This window comes from Megalobrama amblycephala, linkage group LG1 (assembly GCF_018812025.1).
Source record: "Megalobrama amblycephala isolate DHTTF-2021 linkage group LG1, ASM1881202v1, whole genome shotgun sequence".
NCBI lineage: Eukaryota > Metazoa > Chordata > Actinopteri > Cypriniformes > Xenocyprididae > Megalobrama > Megalobrama amblycephala.
In genome coordinates, this window is record NC_063044.1 from 34,390,090 (window position 1) to 34,411,071 (window position 20,982).

Genomic DNA, 20,982 nt, shown 5'->3' on the forward strand with positions numbered 1-20,982 from the left:
ACAAAATAAGTGTTTCATCTATATAAATATTTCATTCACAGTAACTGCCTTTCATAATGCTATTACTATCAAACTTTTGATTTGCATCTCTTTTCGTTCAGTTTAATACATTTGTCTATTATTAAATCCAACTGAACTTAATGGTTAATCAATGAATCATTTGGTACACCTATAGATTTCTATAGATATTGATTTTATAGGCATAGTTTCAGCAACATATTTGCAATTTACGCAATATCACCTTACTTGTGAAAATAGTACCAAAGCGAATAAAAAAAACTGAAAAGGGTTAGTTCACCCAAAAATGAAATTTGACATTCTACATTGCTTTCTATTGATGATAATTAAAAAAAAAAACTCTTGGATTTCATCAAAAAATATATTAATTTGTGTTCTGAAGATGAACGAAGGTCTTACGGGTTTAGAACGACAAATTTCATTTTTGGGTGAACTATCCCTTTAAGCAGTCATAACCTAACATACTTTTAATATATAGGCACTTTTCTGCATCTGTAAACTTGGCACATATATAATAAAATCATTTTGTTCAAGTCATTTGTTCACATAAGTTAAAATATTATATTTTCAGTGGCTAAGTTCTCCAAACAATATATCCATTTATACAATATTTGCTCATGTTCCAAATTAGGAACTGAGATATAATGGTGAGATATAAACTTGCGATTGGAAGAAAAAAAATCATAATTATGAGATATAAACTCTAAATTCTGTGAAAAATTGTCAGAATTGTGATATATAAACTTGCAATTACGAGATTTTTGACTTTTTTTGACTGACTTTTTTTCTTGCAATTTGAAATTAGAATTGTGAGATATAAACTCGCAATTACAAGATTTTTGACTGACTTTTTTTCTTGCAATTTGAAGTCAGAATTGTGGGATATAATCTTGCAATTCTGTGAAAAAATGTCAGAATTGTGATATATAAACTTGCAATAACAAGACTTTTTACTTTTTTGACTGCCTTGTTTTCTTGCAATTTGAAAAAAGTAATGTGAGTTATAAACTTAAAATTGTGAGAAAAAAAAATGTGAGGAAAAACTTTTTTTTTTTTTTTTTTATTCCATGGTGAAAATATAATGTCTTCTACTCAGAGTTTGAAAATGTTTAACAAATTACTCTTTTCATCACTGCCACCCTGGGACACACTGTGCATTGCATCCTGTTTCAGAATATTATTTAGCGTGACACGATTTCAAATCTAGTGGGGGGCAGATGAGAGAGCAAAGCTTGCTTAGTATGGATTGTATGCACATTGGGATGGAACCATCCAGTGAAGACAAGTGAACGTCAGTTAAATTTCAGTGGATTTCAGTGTAACTTTCAGCGAATAATTGTTGGTAGGTTTAAAATAGAACACAGAACATGTTCTCAACATTTACTCAACTTCCTTTCAAGGTTCCATTCGCACAGATGAACATTATAATTTGGCACTAACTAGTTCTCTTTTCATCCTCATGCTTTCATCTGCTGGTCTAAAGGAAAACAGTCCGTTGTGTGGGCCCTGCGGGAGAGAAGAGTTTTAGACTGAAATCCCAATGCTCCTCAGGCAGAGTAATGAGATGCTGGTCAAAAAAAGTCTTTCAGCTTATGCCCCCTGTGGGCTCCTTTGAGATCCTCAGGGGTGCCGGTGCTCCGCAACCCAAGTTTTAATGAATCAATCACACTTGTTGATTGGATGCTGAAACTGATCACCTGATCTAGAGTTGTCAATCAAGAGTTGTTTCAAAGACCCCCTGGCAACTTGTTGACCCCCTGGGTTGTGTATACTTTCCATTTACTTCACTTTCTTTCCATCTACAACCTCTATATACCATCTTTCTTTTCTTTTCTTTTCTTTTCTTCTCCCACTAACTTTCTCTTGGTCTCAGTGTGAATAATGATTCAAAGCGGTAAGTCGTCAGATACAAAAACATCTCTCATCTGGCTGTTAGATCATAATTAAGTCTTCAAAGGCAGAGATAGCTTTGAAAACGATTACCTTACACTGATATAAGATATATTCAAACATTATCTCCACCTCTTCCTTAATCCCATTCTTTTCATCCTATGATTGTATCACAATGTGACTGTGTTTGTTTTATCATAATCATTTTACTTGACTCTGCTGCTGAGAACATTCTGATCAGAGTATGTAAGGGGGCGAAAGAGTGGAAGTCTAAAATACTTTCTCTGATTCAAGATTCAAAGAACTTTATCCCACATTGCCAAAGCATTCATTACATTATGGCTCTGATCCAAAACCAACTGTACTGCCAACGTGGGCATTATATGGCATTACATATTAGGCTCACTCTTCTAAAATGTGTAAGATACCTTGTTTTGTCTCATTTCAGGAAAGCATCACATATATCAGAGAGAAAGCAATCCCATAATGGATTATGACAAACTCAGCAAAAAAAAATTCATTAAAGAATTCGAAGCAAGAATAATATTCATTATAAATATTCATTCAATGACAACAAACCTAAATTAAAATGTGTAAAAAAAAATTAAATGGCTATTTTACCCAATATTTATGCGTGTTGAATATGAATTGTGCTTATCAGAGATTTGCATCAGCTTAGCAACATGCTAATGAAATACAATTGTGTGTCCTGTTTTTTGTCTATATACAGCACTCCAAAACAGTCATTTATGATGTTGGATTAGGTTTTTATAATTATCTCTGTCTTTTTATAATTATCTCTGTTTATAATTATCTCTGTGTGACCCTGAGCATTCTCTAATTCAACCAGTTTGAAGATGTGTAATGTTAGGGGGCCTCCAGGAACAGGGTTGGGAAACACTGAACCAGAGAATTTTGTTTTTCAAAGTCTGAGAGTCTTTTAGGTGCTTCTTTCTTTCTTTCTTTCTTTCTTTCTTTCTTTCTTTCTTTTTTGAAAATGGTTATACTTTATTTTGATGACGTATTTACATTGTACTTACTCAAATAAGTACTGAGTAATTAATTACATGTACTTACTATAGAGTTATAGTTAGGGTTTGATTTAGGGTTAGTTACTTGTAATTGACCCTTCGCCGGGAGTTTGAACGACAAGCGATCTAACCAATCATAATGCTGAATCTGCCATTTTGTCCGACAAAGCAGTCAGGAGTTAGAAAATTAGCCTCAGTGGACCTGAACTTGAAAAATGGTGTGTATTTATGCCTTTCTGCTTTTTAAACAACATTCTTTATTATGTTCATTCATGTTTATTTGATGCTATAAATTGGTTTATGAGCCGCTTGAGCTGAGGCACTACAGCAATCTGTCACGACACATTAAAGAGCCACAAAGCGGTTTTTATTGTTCAAATTTCTTTAAAAAATACAATTTGAAAGCTGGGACATTGTTTATCATAAGTAACCTGCTGGCGTGACAGCACCATGGCTTGTCGGACAAAGCAACAGTTACTAAGTCGGGGCGGGTCTTTGCGAAGGGTCAATTATGCATAATTTACTGTTATTACTATAGTAAGTACATGTAGTAACGTGTAACTGTGTCACCTTAAAATAAAGTGTTACCTTGAAATTTCCAAGTGACCTTCATGTGTCTTCACCTTCATGTGTCTTCATCTGTCCGCTCTGCCATAAATCCCAGATCAGTGGATTCTTGCAGTGATGGTTGTCCTTCTCTAAGTTTTTCCCATCTCCACATATAATCTCTGGAGCTCATCCAGAGTGACCTTTGGGTTCTTGGTCACCTCCCTTACCAAGATCCTTCTTCCCTAATTGGCTTGGCAGCCAGCTAGGAAGAGTCTTTATTGATCCAGACTTCTTCTATTAACAATTATGGAGGCCACTATGCTCTTGTGCACATTCAAAGCATAAATGTTTTTGTAGCCTTCCCCTGATCTGTGCCTTGACACAATTCTGTCTCTGCTCTACAGGCAGATCTTTTGACCTCATGGTATGGATTCAATTGTTAGATCTTATATAGACAGGTGTGTACCTTTCCAAATCACATCCAGTCAATTGATTTTCTCACAGGTTTAATCCAATCAAAGTGAATTACATATATTTTACATATATATACACACATATGTGTAAATTTTCACTCTTTGTTGCTCTCTTTCTTGGAGTTTTACTAAAATAGGGGAGGTGAATAGAAAAGGTTTGTTGGTGAATAGCTGCACTGTGCTGGGCCGCTCATTTCATGTGGAGGAGCCATGCTGAGCATGCAGCTTTCTCCTGAGGCTGAGCCAGTCAAACTCACACCACTCCCTCTCTAAAGACCTCTGGGGGTGTGGGAGGCAGCGCTGTAACCCAGAAACCCCTTCACTCTCCATTTGTTCCATGGGAACTTGCAATGTGCAATCTAATCCCACTTCAGTGGGAGAGCAGCTATTGAAAACAGCTTTTACATACTCCACTCCACAAGTGGCTTCTGGCTGCTTCAGTGACTTTGAGTCTGGTCTACTGAACACTCACTGACTCCTGCGTGTGGTAATCAACATGGGAGAATGGAAGTAGTGTCTGAATGTACACAAGACTACAGGGGCTGTCATGTTGTTTGAGCTTCTATGTTAGTGTTCTTATGCAGCCAGACTTTTGAATATAAGAAAAAGTCTAGCCCACACTGCAGCTTATTCTTGCCTAGAACAGCCTAGAACAAGAATGAATATTTCAATCATTCTTTGCATAATGCCCGCCTGTAGTCTTCACTGACTGCCCACGAACAGTGTCTACCTTGACCCGTCCTGAAACACTGTAGTTGTAGCTGAGGCCTGGAAGAGGCCTTTGATATGTGTTGTTGACATGTTGAGAAGACGCTGTTTTCTATGCTACAAAAGCATAACCAACACCATCCATGTTCTTATCACTACAAGTGCTGGGGAAGCCTCCAGAGCTGAAATTCAGATATGGTAATGGCCATTTAGTTTCCGACACAATGTAAGCGGTAGACCAATCACAACAGACTAGATCACCCACTCCAGCCCCCTGTGGCAGCCATCAGTCCTCTTCTGCACAATATGAGTGTCGCTGACCCTCCTCCTTCCCTTGTGATGACTTTCGACCCATGCCAGTCTCTGATGACAGCCATCAACTAACTCATATGTATCAAAGCCTTGGAGCCTCCAGACTCCACACCCCAGTGCCTTCACAGTCGGCCACTCTCTCTGCTATTCTTGATACAGCCATGAAGGCTGTTCAAAAGCCTTCACCTGACTCCTCAGAGGCTGTCCCACTGTCTTTTCCAGTCCTGGAATCTCCAGAGCTATCCAATTTCCCTGTCACTTCTGCCATCACCACAGAGGATGTCCCAGAGTCCACTCAGGCCCTAGAGTCCTCAGAGCTGCCCACTCTCCCTGTCAGTCCTGTCATGGCCACAGAGGCCATCCCTGCTTAGCCTGTCACCGCCACAGATGCCATACCAGCCTACCCCTGCCCAGCCACAGACTCCATCTCAGGATCCATCCCTGTCTGCCCAGAGGTCATCCTAAAGTCTGCTCCAGAGCCACCCACCTTGCCTGCCAGCCCTGTCATGCCACCAGAGGCCACCTTTACCAGCCGCATGATTTTCTTTCCCAAACCAGTTCAGCGCAAATCCAGCCTGATTTTTTGGTTAAGGATAGGATGTAAGGTAGGGTTAGGGGTTAGTATTTGTTGTAGCATTAAGTAAGAAATCAGCACTGTGATTGACATGACCAATAAAATCTTAAGAATCGGTTGCAGGGCATACTGATGCTGTTTTCTGCTCTGTATATCCACTTTGCATTCACTTTAAAACGGTGAGGACTTAAGCTGGAATTGATATGGTAAAACCAACGCCATTGTTACTGTTTGTATCACTGCATATCAAGTGTTGAGGAAGATCCGGACCTGAAATTCAGACACACTCTGTAAGTTGTAGACCAATCACAACAGACTGGGCCATCTGACCAATCAGAGCAAAGTAGACCAATCACAACAGTCTGGGCCATCTGACCAATCAGAGCAAAGTATACCAATCACAACAGACTAGGCCATCTGACCAAACAGAGCAGAGCAGAGCAGACCGATCACAACAGTCTGGGCCATCTGACCAATCAGAGCAAAGTAGACCAATCACAACAGACTAGGCCATCTGACCAAACAGAGCAGAGCAGACCGATCACAACAGTCTGGGCCATCTGACCAATCAGAGCAAAGTAGACCAATCACAACAGACTAGGCCATCTGACCAAACAGAGCAGAGCAGACCGATCACAACAGTCTGGGCCATCTGACCAATCAGAGCAAAGTAAATCAATCACAACCGACTTGGCCATCTGACCAAACAGAGTAAAGGAGGCTCTCGGAAAGGAGGGGTTTAGAGAGAGTGAATCCTTGTTTCTGACATTATCTGACACTGTGATGCTGCAATGTATATGAGAACATTTATTTATTTATTTATTTTACCTTGGATGCATGTGAACCTATTGAAGGAGACCCCCAAAACAAAACTAGGAACCTTTAAAATAGCATTATAGGGGCACTTTAAAGACACCAGGATCACATATATGATGCCTTGACATTCTTGCTAGTGAGCTCATTAGGATGAAGAACAGAGATTGTCTACAACAAAACTCTTAAGCACTCATTGTAGCAGATAGGGAACACTGTCTGGTGTAAACTGGGAAGTTACTGATTTTCTAGACCAAAACCTGTGCACTTAACTCTTGGAAATCATTTTGGAACTTGCTGTTTGCTGCAGAAAGCTTGTGCTATTTTTGTGTGTAATATACATCTGATGGTTGGTGAATGATGTGCCATCTGAAGCTGAGACCATATTAACAAGTGTAATAAAGAAGCTAACCAGAACAAAAGCCTCAGAAAGTAGTGAGAGACTATATCCTGCCTCCATTTCTCTCCCTTTGTGCTGGGGCCCATCACAAGACATGAGAAAGTGTCATCTCTTTCTGGAAACACCAAAGTGCCTGTCAAGACATCAGCTCATTAGACACTACAGCAGACAGAAGCTCATGATGTGTGGCACAGTGTTGACCAGCATCCAAACTGTGTGTTTGCATTCAAAGCTGGACTGTTTTCGTCCTGTTTGGTGGGAGAGTGAGGGTGGTCCTTGACTGAAGACCCCACACTCTGATTGCATACTCTGTTTGACCCCTGAAACACACACAGCACTGCTCACACACTGTGAGCCTTCCAGTGGGCTTGTCACTTAAACCCACAACTGAAACAAAGAGAAAAAAGATGCCTGTGAAAGATGCAGACTCCAGACAATCACAAACAGAAGCTTCTCTCTCATCTCTCTTTCTAACAATCACTCTCCCTTTTACAGCTCCACCTCCATCCACCTTCAATTTGAATTGAGCTAGCAAACAAAATGCAGAATTATAATTCAAATCTGAATTTCAGGAAATACAATGAAGACTGAAACTGAAAATTTCATATAACTACTGTAAGCATATTTTAATAATAAATTCATTTTTTTTAGTACAAATTGTCCTTTAACCTGTTATCATACAAATATACAGAAACAGTTATAAAAGTTACAGAAACATTATATATTAGATATTAAATAATTAGACACTAGATTGGTAATATGAAATATATATTCACCAAAGTTTAAAATGTCAGCCATAAAAACGTGTCTATTTTTTTCTTTTCTAATGTTTAACTGAATATATTAGGGGTGTAAAGGTACAAAAACATGACGGTTATGTACGTACCTCGGTACTGAATTCACGTTTCAGTATGGGTTTGGTACAGCAGGCAGAGAAAACTAAACATAAAATTCTATCTTTTTTATTTATTTTTATTAAACAGTGGTTAATTGAACAAATTGTGTCTCTCTCTTTAAACAAATTCAATTATAATGAACAAGGGTTTTCTTAAGGGTTACAATTAACTACAGAGCACAAACTATTACATTCAGCTATTTATTTTTAGATATAATAATCAACACTCAAACAAATAAATAAATAAACATGTAAATTGCACAAAAGGAAGGTTTTGCACTAACTTAACTTTGCATTTTATAATTAAATCTAATTAGAAAATTATTTTTCAATTATTTTTCTACTCTAATTCATTTTTGAATTATAATCATTGACACAGTTACTGTCATAACCTGATATGACAAAGTTATTTAAACATATATTAAAGGTCCCCTAGAACCAGTTTTTACAAGATGTAATATAAGTCTAAGGTGTCCTCTGAATGTGTCTGTGAAGTTTCAGCTCAAAATACCCCATAGATTTTTTTTTATTAATTTTTTTAACTGCCTATTTTGGGGCATCATTAACTATGCACCGATTCAGGCTGCAGCCCCTTTAAATCGCGCTTACCTAGTCTGATGATTCAGCTGTGCACAGATCCAGATGTTAATACTGGCTGTCCTTGTGTAATGCCTTGAACATGGGCTGGCATATGCAAATATTGGGGGCGTACATATTAATGATCCCGACTGTTATGTAACAGTCGGTGTTATGTTGAGATTCACCTGTTTTTCGGAGGTCTTTTAAACAAATGAGATTTACATAAGAAGGAGGAAACAATGGAGTTTGAAATTCAATGTATGTCTTTTCCATGTACTGAACACTTGTTATTCAACTATGCCAAGGTAAATTCAATTTTTAATTCTAGGGCACCTTTAAATAATTAAGACATTACTAACAGGTAATTATAATGAATATATAAAAGGGTGACCATATGTGCCATTTTCCCAGGACATGTCCTGTCCAGGATTTCTAAGTTGCATAAAATGTAGTTTTGGTTTTGTTTTCATATTTGCGGAAGGTAATGATTAAAAAATTATTTTATCAATAGCCTGCATTATACATAATCGATCAGTCATGGCTTGCGAGAAGCCTGGATCTACAGAGAACGGTCAAAGCATTGCAAATACGACAACATTTTAATGCATTGCATGAAGACTGTCAATAAGAACAGTGGCTTGCACAGACCTCCGTTTAGAAATTGCGTTCAGGGGGCACATCGATATGACCACTTTCACGATTAAAGAGGCAAGGGCTCAAGCCATTTTACGCAATTTACAAATCCTGGACAGGACGCGTCCTGGGAAAATGGCACATATGGTTACCCTAATATATAAGCTAATATAGTGCATATATTTAGTGAAATGCTCCCCTCTAGAATTAGTTTCCAAGTGAACTAACATGCTGTAAACACTAAATGACTTGCCTGAGGTAACCGTAATGCTACATGAGATATTATTCTCAAGCTGTTTTATTGACGTCTTTCCGCAGTTTAAACACTGGTTGAGAAATTACATGTAAACAGGTCTATGCAATGATCTTCTGTTCTTCTTCTTCTGTGAAGTGTGGAGTGAGCCTGTGACTGACTGTACTCATCGTCTGACTGCATGAACCGAAGCGTGACATCCGTACCGTTGACGGTTCGGGATGAATAGATGTACCGTTACACTCCTAGTATGGACCATGGTATATATTGGACCACTTCATTTACTTCTCTATTTGTAGCCACCTGACTGCAAAATACATATCAGTCCATGGACCTCATCTTCTGTCCTTGCAACTTTTGCACTAAGTCGTCATATCGGACTATTGATGGTCTATAGCAATGCTTTACAATCCTGGTTCTAGTGACACACCGATCTGCACATTTTTTATGTTTCTCTTATTTGACACTTTCGATGCAGTTCATGAAGCTCTCTCCTAATGAGCTGATGATCTGAATCAGTTGTGTTTAATAAGAGAGACATACAAAATATGATCCCCAGGACCAGGATTGAAAACCACTGGTCTAAAGTCAGGGTCCAAAATAAACTTTACCTTACCTAGTGTTTAATTTGAGCCAGATCCTGTTCCGGAAATGGTCAGATTTTGGATTTTTTTTTTTTTTTTTTTTTCTGCATTGCAACATTTGTTTTTAAATGAACCAGCATTAACCAGCACATCATGTTGCCTTCACATGCTATGTCATAATGTGATTCTCCCTTCTGTAGTCATGGATACGAGCAAAATGGGAGGGCGTTCATGTGCAATTTTTACCTAAGAAACTCGTAATTATGATCATTCCGAGAGCACGTGAAGGCAGCATTAGCCTGCATGGTGACAGTGCGTGCACACATGAGAGAGACAGAGCGAGCGCAGGTTTAAGCAGATGAACTTTGGAGATGTATTGTTGTCCTTTTGACAGTGGCATTATTTATCTGTTTAGCTTTGTTCCTTTTATATTTGCTATGAACAGTATAGAGGCATTTGCAGTTCTTTAAATCTAATCCTACAAAAAATGTGAAGACAGAATTCTGGAGAAAAATTTGTGACGATTCTAACAAAAGTCCATCTAAAAGCTGTTAGAAGATGTGTAGTAGTCACATAGCTTGACCTTGGCCATTCTGCGCTGATTCGCAGCAGATGTTTTCTTTATTAGAGGGTTTGGATGTCTTTTATTTTAACAGTGTGTGTGGCTTACATCAGCGAGAGTCTGTCTTTTGTTTTTATAATTCAATTTAAACCACTTGCATACTTGATAACCCTGTGATAATATTTGATCCACAATGCACATATGCAATATCATCATTTGTGGGCGGGGCCTGTCTCATGGTTTATGGGGCCTGCAAGATTTACAATATGCCACTGATTTAAACCATATTTTGTTGCAGTTGCAGTAAACTGGCCATGTGGCAAATATTTCAGTTTTATGTACTCGCCACAGACGATTTGTATTTGAATTTGGTGTTTGGAACCTGTCCTTGGGTGTGCCATATGAGGCTGACACTAAGGACAAATCTTTAACACTGTTAAAAAAACTTTATGTTGACAGTTCTAAATTAACTGGGATAATCATGTTTTCTAAAAAGTAGTTTTCATCATACATAGTAATCAAACTATATGTAATAAAAACTACTTTTTAGAAAACATAATTATCCCAGTTAATTTAGAACGGACAACATAAAGCTTTTAACACTAGCAAAACATAGCTTTATACATGCTGCACGTTTTCATTTCCATCTGGAAAACATGAGGAAAGAGAGTTAGAGAGAACATGACCTCATCGGCTAGCAGCTCCTTTTCATATTCATCCTTGCTGTGCACATCAAAGACTTTCAAAGGCAACCAAGAAAAATATTCCTTCACAGCGCACCTGATCTGAGCAGGAAAGATTTGGATTATGATATGCAAATCGGGCTTTGTTATCTGAGCTGACATTCATTATGAAAGCAAGCTTTCTCTCGCGCTGACTTTGTCTCTCTCTCTTTGCACGTCGGCCACCCCTGTGCTCTTATTTAAGATCAAAAGGTTACAAACAACAAAGCGAGGCCTTGTTGAAAAACCTTGAGCTCTGAAGCGTTCGGCCCCATGTGTGTTGAGCGGTCAGCTGACGGCCCGCCATAAAGGAAACATCACCAAGTTGGTAGAGCTTTATGGTATAGTTTCACAAAATGCAAAATCAAAAGTATTTAACTTTAAAGTATTTAAGTAATATTTTTCTTATTTTCATGACACATTTACACTACACACATTTACCTATAATAATATAAAAAAGTTATTATTTACATTTTTAATATATATGTATTAGTATTTTTATTCTTGTATATACTTAGACTATAGACTTTATGTGCCAGAGAAACAAGCAGTGCTGGGTGTAACGCATTACAAGTAACTTGAATTACGTAAACAGATTACTTTTTCAAGTAACTACTAAAATGAAGCAATGCATTACTTTTTCAGTTTACAACAAACAAGTTACTTTTTCAAATAAGTTTCAGAATCTAGTGATGGCCGATTTCAAAACACTGTTTAGAAGCTTTATGAATCTTTTATGTCGAATCAGTAGTTCTGATCGCATATCAAACTGCCAAAGTCACGTGAACTACTGAAATTCCGAAACACTTATGACGTAACGAAGCCTCGTTTACTGAAATCATGTGACTTTGGCAGTTTGATACACGATCCGAACTACTGATTTGAAACAAAAGGTTCGTAAAGCTTCGAAGCTTCATGAAGTAGTGTTTTGAAATCGGCCATCACTAGATATTGTTGAAAAGTTGTTGTTTTTTTTGTTTGGAATACAAAAAGTATTCTCGTCGCTTTATTATATTAATGTTAAACAACTGTACTTACATGAGCTGTTTTAAATATGTCTTTAGCAGCTTTCTGGGCATCTGAAAGTATTAATTATCTTGCTGGCAATAGAGGCCTCACTGAGCCATCAGATTTCATCAAAAAATCGTGTTCCGAAACTGAACAAAGGTCTTACGGGTGTGGAACGACATGAGGGTGAGTAATTTTTGTGTGAATAACCCTTTAATCCAGAATTGCAGCACAGCTGAAAGGTTTGTTTTAGCTGCGCCCTCTACTGTACAGGCATAAATATGCATTTCCTTCAGCCTGAGGCTTATTCATTTCACTTTTGTTGTGAAAGGGCCTTTACATTTGCTAAAAAAATATACCTTTTTGTTGTTGTTGTTGTTATAAAATGCAATTAGTTACTTTTTTAGGGAATAACACAATATTGTAATGAATTACTTTTAAAAGTAACTTTCCCCAACACTGGAAACAAGTGCGCAGCCATCTTTAGAATTTTGTGTTTGAACTTCCATATTTGCGGTTTATATTTTTATACGTTGTCAAAGAGTAATTAGCTGGTGAAGTGGATTTACTTATTGTAGAGTTAATGAAAGTTATCATGAGCATCGTAATGTTTGAAGAGGATGTCATTACAAATGTCAGTAAACCGGGAAGATTTTAAAAATGAACGGTTCATTCATAAATCCGTAAGATCTTACCTTCATGCTGAGGAAATACAAACCAGAAGACAGAAGACAACGAGCGCAGCGCTGAAAAGAGTGGAGGGCTACATAAGGTCCATGTGTCAAGATATTATTTGTTATATAGCTACCTATAATATATGCTGATTTTAATTGAAAAATCATTGTCACAGTACTTTTTTCATTATTGTAATTTAGAGGAAAAAAATGTGTGTAATATACCATGACCCTTAAGAGAATACTTTAGTAGTCTGGAATGTGAAATATGAAAATTCTGTTTTTATTTGTTCATCATAATGATATTTTGAATAATGTTGGTAACCAAACCATTTTACCTTTCATTACAGCCTATGAAGAGAGAGAAAAAAAAAAACTTTGCTCATTTTTTAAAAGATCTTCTTTTATGTTCCAAAGAAAAAAGTCATAAAAATGCTGTCATACAATGCAAAATAAATAAATAAATAAAAATAATAAATCTTAATGGTCCTAAGAAAGGCTTTCTTTTTCCAATTTAAAATATATTTTCTATATTTTCATTGTTATTGTCTCATATGACTGAACATTTCTTCATAAGATTCCTCATGATATCTGCCATGAAAACAGGGCTTTTATGTGTCCTCCATACACACAAAAAGATGGTTGAGTTGAAAGCAGGTAAATAGAGGTGGCTCTCTTCTTTTGAGTTATTAGTTCACAGAGCAGTTTGTGCTCTGCAGTGTGACTGAGGTGTGCAGTTTATTAACTTCATAAAAGGGCTGCTATTAGGGCGAGAGGAAGGCGATCAGTAGTTCCTCCTTTCAGCCTAGCAGCAGGAGTCTTTGCGTCTTTGATCTCGATCACGGCTAAATGTCTTCTGTGAGACAGAGAGCTGCTGGGAACAGGACCGCATCAATTATTAACTCCCTCTCTCTCCTGCATGCGAGCAAAATGACAGCAGGTTTGTTTGCTCTCTCAGTTCTTTCTTAATGAACACTCCTAAAATGGCATCTATAGCAGAATACGCAAGTCACATGATTTGATTTCATCACCAGCGTGGGGAAAGTTACTTTTAAAAGTAATGCATTACAATATTGCGTTACTCCCTAAAAAAGTAACTAAGTGCGTTACTTAGTTACTTTTTCTGGAAAGTAACGCTTTACATTACTTTTGAGTTACTTTTTCTCACCTGGGCTGGGCTTGCTTGTTTGTTTTTTAATAACAACAAAAAAGTTCTATTTTTGGCAAATGTAAATGCCCTTTCATACCAAAAGTGAAATTAATAAGCTTCAGGCTGATCACAAATGTGATGTTTATCTAAACATTTATGCTTATTAGTATGGTTGAATTTGCTCATTGAAGTTCAGCAGCAAAGACATTGGTTAATAATGTTAGATTACATACATGAAGTATATTTGTTTAATTTAATATATTTAATTTTTGCAGGTTTGTGCAATATTCTGAGATTGCATTTCACTGTTTTTATTCATCTTGAGGAATACTGACTCTGTTTTTTGTGCAAGAAAGATGAGTAAATGTTCATATTTAGTTTAGAACAATAACCATCATGTGCTCATAGCGCACACAACACCTCTGCACTTACTCACAACTTCTCTCAACATGGTGAGATGTCAGTCAATACATGGGAGAACAATGTAACTTGCTTTACTTATTTGAAAAAGTAACTTAGATATTTTGCTGTAAATTATGTGATGTGTTACTTTACTAGTTACTTGAAAAAGTAATCTGATTACATAACTTAAGATACTTGTAATGCGTTACCCCTAACACTGTTCATCATAGTGAAATGAGAAATACTATCTAAACAAAAGGGATGTAGACACATGTAGTTGAAATATGAAATACTATAAAAAGTAGCTTATAAACGAATGGCTTTCAGCTACATGTAACCTTAAAATAAACAGTATATATATATATATATATAGGGTCAATTCAGGATGATTGGGACACATTTTGCCATTGAGATGACCAATCACCCTGAATTGACCCTATTTATCTATCTATCTATCTATCTATCTATCTATCTATCTAGTTAAATGGTAACTTGAAAAATAAATCAAATTAGTATTTTGACAAACAATTGAAATTATTAAATAATAATTAAAAAAAAAAACATGATGTGAAATGCTCTATTTGAGTCTGTATTTGAGATTAGTGAAATAGACATCTGAATTAAATGCAGGAGGTTCTCTGTAAAATATCCCACATCCATTGACTGGAGAATTAATCGAAAGCACTGCTTCAGAAATATTATTAACTCATTTTATCGTTAGTTTAGTTGTAATTAATTTCAGCTCTACTGAAATTAATTCTGTATCATCAGTGACCACTAGATGGAGCTGCTTCATTTCAAACTGCAGTCATGAGTCTTGAGAACGTTTGATCAAATCAGCTGGTCTTTACCGCCTTGATAGAAGCAAACTACTGGATACATGAATTACTCATCTCATCTTAATCTTATCATTTTAAACTTTGATGTGATTGATATATCTGTTGTGATGCGTTCAGCATGTTTTAATAAAACATAAACTCAAAAATCTCAGCTCTCCAAAGATTGCATGTCATAAGTATTCAGTCCCTGTGTTGAAGAAGATTATTTAGATGCTACGAAATGTGGATTTCAAGTGGGCACCGTTGTTTCAGTAACTAAGAGATAAATCTACAACAAACCATCCCAACACTGCTTAGAAACTTTAACATGTCCCTGCTCACATAAAGAGACGTGTAAAATATTTAAAAGAGGATGATGAGAGAGTTTAAAGGCGAAATAGTAAACTGGACTGGAATTAGAGAGCTTGTGCTCTATTTGTGCGCATTTAAACCACTGCATGGACAAGGAAATAACATTCATAGACAATGAGCATAATATAATATAATATAATATAATATAATATAATATAATATAATATAATATAATATAATAATAAACACATCCAGCAGGGGGCGCCTCTGCCCTGCAGATTCGTCCAGCTCATAAAAACAAACACACGCCCTTCCAGCAGACATTTTAATCCAGCACAGAACGTGTGAACGTTGACGTGTATCTCCATTTCCCGCGGATCGTCGTTTGATTGCTGTCGTCTGGGGGTCTGTATGGTTTATTTTCGCTCCGCTTCCCTGATGTGTTGCTGTCACTGGATTATAAACACAGACATGATCGCATCTACGGGCGGGATCGATTGTGGACGCACATGCGAATATATAACGTGTTGGACGAGATTGTGTGTGTAGTTTCGGCAGGATAATGAAGACGTGTAATGGTAAGATCGCTCTCACGCCCATCATCATCTGTGTGTCGTTGCTATAAGCCGCATCCTCGAGACAGACGAGTATCATAGCAACCGCAAATCTTTTCATCATCTGTTGATGCTTAATCATCTGTGATAAAGCCTGATGGCGTCGCGTACGATTGATATGCTGCGGAAAGTGACAGACAGCTGTTAGATGAGTTACAAAGAGTACAGTGAAGGTATCAGAAGGTAATACAGTGGTATGGGATAGTTACCATATTCATAAGCTGTAATATTTACATCATACTTCAAAGAACAGGAGGTACATGTCCTACTACTTTGCAATTACCATGTTACATGTGCAGAAACGTGGTATTAGCATGTTAAATGTCCAGAATATTTTATCATCATCATGGTACCATGTACAAAGCCATGACAGTATGGTACTTTAATGGTAATTTCATAATAATACCATTTGGCAAAGTGAATCATGCTCAGGATTTCATATTATTGACTGACCCGTATGGTAGCCAAATAGAAACCACAGTGATTGTTACTGTAAAATTGTGGTAACTCACTCTCATCCATCCATTATCATAAAAAATAGCTTTGACCAAGAAAGATTTTCAGGTTTCTTCCATTATATCTGACTATCCAAAACAATAAGCAGAGTAACAAACAAAAGGCCAAAGAGATTTTCTGTGTTCACACTCAGTTGTGTGAAACTGATTCAAGGCCAGGATGATTGGCTAATAACCTGTTTCAACTGATGATTATGTATGCTTTTTACATTTGTTGATAAGTAATTTTTATTTCTATAGCAACTTTCAAGAGCAAAGTGCTTTACATCCAAATATAAAAAGGAAATCAAAATAAGAGTGACAGACAGCAGATAAAAAAGAACAGTTTACACAAAAGTGGGTTTTTCGCTACTTTTTAAAAGTGTCCACAGATCTCAAATCCAAAGGAAGAACATTCCACAATTTGGGGGCAACAACCTCAAGGGCACAGTCACAGAGTCTTCAGTCTAGAGCGAGCAACGGCTAACAAGACCTGTTGAGAGGATCTCAGATTCCTGCTGGAATTAGAAGGTTGCAACAGCTCTTATATAAACAGGAGCTTAACCATGCAATGCTCCAAACACAATCAAAGAATTTTAAACTGAATTCTCCATTTAACTGGGAGCCAATTTAAAGAAATTAAAATTGGTGTTACATGTGATCTCTCAGATGATTTAGATGACTGTAAAAAGAGAATTACAATAATCAAGTTGAGTGGAAATGAAAGCAATAAAGATGCTCTTAGTCAAGTTTTAGATTATTTTCAGGGGTACTTTCTGTCCTTTACATATATGATTAATTCAAATACAAAGTTCAGTCATGAAACTCTAGATGGCACAGGCTAATAGGTTCTCAACTCAATCTTTTTGTAATCACATCTTTCTCTATAGGGCACAGCTGATTGGTTCCTGCTGTACCAGTAGCCAATGCGCTTGCTGCTCAACCGTCAAATACTTGGTCAGCTTTTGCTGTAGCAGTTTACAGCTTGTTTCAGAAACCCCTTCCCCAGCTCCACCTGTATACATCTGCTGGGGGATAATTAATACCTGCTATTTTGTACAGCAGCAGCATATCTTACTTGCTCACAGCAGTGTGTCGTGTATTGGCAGTAGCAAGTCCCATACTGAAGCAACAATAGCACAGAAGCAGCATCAATAATAGCAGTGATAATAGCAGCAACAGCAATAACAGCAGCAGCAGCAATAATAACGACAGCAGCAATAATAACAGCAGCAACAGCAATAACAACAGAACAATAGCAACAATAGCAGCAGCAGCGATAATAACGACAGCAGCAGCAATAATAACAGCAACAATAATAGCAGCAGCAATAATAGCAGCAGCAATAATAGCAACAACAATAACAGCAGCAGCAGCAGCAATAATAGCAGCAACAGCAATAGCAGCAGCAATAATAGCAACAACAATAACAGCAGCAGCAATGATAACAGCAGCAATAACAGCAGCAACAGCAATAGCAGCATCAGCAATAATAACAGCAGCAATAATAGTAGCGATAATAGCAGCAACAGCAATAACAACAGCAGCAGCAGCAATAGTAGCAGCAACAGCAATAACAACAACAACAGCAGCAATAATAACAGCAGCAATAATAACAGCAGCAACAGCAATAACAACATAAGCAGCAATAATAGCAGCAGCAGCAACAATAGCAGCAGCAGCAATAATAACAGCAGCAATAATAGCAGCAGCAGCAATAACAGCAGCAGCAGCAGCAATAATAACGACAGCAGTAACGACAGCAGCAGCAATAATAACAGCATCAATAATAGCAGCAGCAATAATAGCAGCAGCAATAATAGCAACAACAATAACAGCAGCAGCAGCAATAATAGCAGCAACAGCAATAGCAGCCGCAGCAGCAATAATAGCAACAACAATAACAGCAGCAGCAATGATAACAGCAGCAATAACAGCAGCAATAGCAGCAGCAGCAATAATAGCAGCGATAATAGCAGCAACAGCAATAACAACAGCAGCAGCAATAATAGCAGCAACAGCAATAACAACAGCAGCAGCAATAATAGCAGCAACAGCAATAGCAGCAGCAGCAGCAATAATAGCAGCAACAGCAATAGCAGCAGCAGCAGCAATAATAGTTGCAGCAATAATAACAGCAGCAATATTAACAGCAGCAATAATAGCAGCAACAGCAATAACGGCAGCATCAGCATCAGTGTCACAGATCTATTCCTCCAATACTAAATATATCAACATTGTCATACCCATTACCCTGCCAAACAGTCCAAGAGTTGTCATGACAGTTTATATATTCATTTTTAAAAGAAGCTCAGTGTTAGGGATGGCCTTCATCATTACTACTTTACTACTATCCTTACTGTCATGTGCCATCCATGTTTCAATCTTGAATGAGAAAGAGCTTTTTTAGCTCTTGTAATATATTATACCACACCACTAATATACAGTAAGTAGTTGTAAAATCATATTGGCAGTGTTTTTTTGTTTGTTTGTTTTTTGTAGGAAAAAGTAAAGAAAACATTTTTCTTTACTGAAGCAATATGATTTAAAGGGACAATTCACCAAAAAAAATAGAATTTTGTCATCAATTTACTCACCCTCATGTCGTTCCAAACACAAAAGACTTTGGTTAATCTTTAAAATGTATTTTAGGTATTTTAATGAAACCTGAGCAGTTTCTGTCCCTCATTTGAAAGGTCAGTTAACCAAAACTTAAAGGATTAGTTCACCCAAAAATGAAAATTATGTAATTTATTACTCACCCTTAATTACTCACCCTCATGTCATTCTACACCTGTAAGACTTTCGTTCATCTTCGGAACACAAATTAAGATATTTTTGATGAAATAGGATGGCTCAGTGAGGCCTCTATTGCCTGCAATATCACAGAAATTCTCAAGATCCAGAAAGGTACTAAAAACATATTTAAAACAGTTCATGTGACTACAGTGGTTCAACCTTAATATTATAAAGCGACGAGAATACTTTTTGTGTGGAAAAAAACAAAACAACAACTTTTCAACAATATCTAGTGATGGCCGATTTCAAAACACTGCTTCATGTAGCTTCGAAGCTTTACGAATCTTTTATTTCAAATCAGTGATTCAGATCACGTATCGAACTGCCAAACTGCTGAAATCACGTGACTTTGGCGCTCCCAACAATTGATTCGAAACAAAAGATTCGTAAAGCTTCGAAGCTTCATGAAGCAGTGTTTTGAATTCGGCCCATCACTAGATATTGTTGAAAAGTCGTTATTGTGTTTTTTTGGCGCTTTATAATATTAAGGTTGAACCATTGTATAATATTAAGGTTGAACCATTGTATTCACATGAACTGTTTTATATATGTTTTTAGTACCTTTCTGGATCTTGAGAAGTTTGATGACATTGCTGGCAATAGAGGCCTCACTGAGCCATCAGATTTCATCAAAAATATCTTATTTTTTTGTTTCGAAGATGAACAAAGATCTTACAGATGTAGAACGACATGAGGGTGAGTAATAAATGACAGAATTTTCATTTTTGTGTGAACTAACCCTTTAAAAAATCCAAAAAGGTTATAAAGGCTGTTGTATAGCAAAATGATGAACATATTTAATTTAGGATTATATTTACATCTACAATGATCACCACACATACATAGAGCACATCACATTTGGTAAACACTGAAGCTGTGCTTTTGTGTTTACCACATGTTTAATTAAAAATATCTTAATTTTTGTTTCAAACATTGTCCAAAGTCTTATGGTTCTTTTGGGTGAATTATCCCTTTAAGAGTCCATATATTATATTGTCATGTTTACGATAACTCAGATACACAGAGATGATGTATTGCTAAATTCAAAGGTCACAATACTTGTTGCTTTTAAAATCAATTACTGTCAGCACCGATACCCTCGTGGGCAACATGCCGAAATATAAGCACCGTTGCGCTTCGGGAGACCCCAGTTCGAGTTCTGGCTCGTGGACCTTTCCCGAACCCCCCCTCTCTCTCTCTCTCTCCCACTCCCACTTCGCTTCCTGTCTGCTTGCTGTCCTATGATAATAAAGGCAAAAACGACAAAATAATTCTGAAAAAATAACAGATGTTTCACATTACCATATCATGTGCATCATGACTACATTGATCAACCAGTATCCTGGACCAGAACTATGACAAATCCTCTCAATTCAAAGTAGATTAAAATGGAACAATAGTGTTGATAAAGCTAAGAATTTATTTCAACATAGAACAACCAGCTGCTCATTTCTTTGAACATGTGACTACTTACGTCTACAGTGTTGGATAAAGACTTATACTATGCTTTCTCACACACATTCAGAAGTGCACCTTTATTTGCTGTGTGCAAAAGTGTGTGTCTCACACACGCACAGAGCTCATTAAAGTTGCATGAGTGTTGTCAGTATGTTTGTTTGTGTTGAGTGACAGGGCTAAAGCAGAGCTCTCTGCAGCCAGTACACACGTTAACCTGCGTTGTGTAACACGTCAGAACAAACAGCCCGAGCTGCACT

The 20,982-nt window shown here is 37.1% G+C and overlaps 1 protein-coding gene across 6 annotated transcripts in view; it reads left to right on the forward strand.

Annotated features, from left to right (window-relative positions):
* Positions 1-15,721: 15,721 nt before the first annotated feature.
* Positions 15,722-20,982, forward strand: part of tex2 (testis expressed 2) — a 51,912-nt gene continuing 46,651 nt past the window's right edge. For 5 of the 6 annotated variants that reach the window (XM_048190735.1, XM_048190799.1, XM_048190793.1 and 2 more), the window contains exon 1: positions 15,725-15,938. The gene's annotated coding sequence lies outside the window, so the exon portion shown is untranslated. Of the gene's footprint in view, positions 15,939-20,982 lie in introns of all 6 variants that reach the window. The other variant, XM_048190807.1, reaches the window with a different exon arrangement.